The sequence below is a fragment of the Odontomachus brunneus genome, unplaced genomic scaffold, assembly GCF_010583005.1.
Source record: "Odontomachus brunneus isolate Ranch 3 - 2012 unplaced genomic scaffold, Obru_v1 Obru_scaffold_245, whole genome shotgun sequence".
NCBI lineage: Eukaryota > Metazoa > Arthropoda > Insecta > Hymenoptera > Formicidae > Odontomachus > Odontomachus brunneus.
Window position 1 is genome coordinate 32,449 of NW_022639695.1, and position 1,020 is coordinate 33,468.

Sequence of the window (1,020 nt, forward strand, 5' to 3'; positions counted from 1 at the left end):
CCAACTTCTTGTGGGAATAAGGATTTATTAGTGGTAGTTGATTGTTTCTCAAAATGGGTAGAAGCCTTTCCTTTAAAGAATATTAGATCCAGTACGGTAGCGGAAGTTTTTGTGAGGGAAATAATTTCGAGACATGGTGTGCTTTAGAATTGCACACTGATCAGGGTAGAAATTTTGAATCGAAATTGTTTCAGGAATTGTCTAAGTTGTTAGGTTTTAGAAAAACTAGAACTACTGCTTTTCATCCACAGTCGGACGGCCAAGTTGAGCGTCAACATCAAACAATTCTTCAATATTTATCTAAGTTTATTTCAGGGAATCAGAAAGATTGGGATCGTTGGGTTTCCATGTTTTTATTGGCTTATAGGACTTCTAAGCATGAGATAACAGGATTCTCTCCTGCAGAGTTATATTTTGGTAAAAATTTGAGGTTGCCTTTGGATTTGTTTTGTGGCTCTCCTCCTTCGAGTAATTATTTAGAGAACAATTACATTCTTAATTTACAGGAAAAGTTGAATGAAATTCATCAGTTTGTTAGGGATTCTTTGAAAGTCAAAAGTGCTAAGGTTAAGATGCGCTATGATCAAAATGCGAGATGGTTATCTTTTAAAGAAGGTGAAAAAGTATGGTTGTACACTCCTCGTAGGAGTTTGGGAAAAGCTCCTAAACTACAAAGTTTTTGGGAAGGACCTTTTGAGGTAGTTAAAAGAATTAGTGATGTAGTTTATTGCATTCGCCGTTTTAAAAAACATAAGAATAAGATAGTCCATTTGGATAGGTTGGCTTCTTATTTCGGAAGGAATTGATTATTTTCGTTGTCATTGAGTAAAATTTTATCTGAACCCGATTGTAAATAATTTACTTATTGTAAATAAGTTTAAGTGGTTGAACATTTGCTCTTTTCTTTTCTATTTTGTTTGTTGCAGTAGGACCAGAATGAAGTTGTTTTCTTCGATTCGTCTTCACTTCATTCGCTGAAGTTATTTGAAGATTTTGAAGTCCACTTTGCCTGCAGGTTTT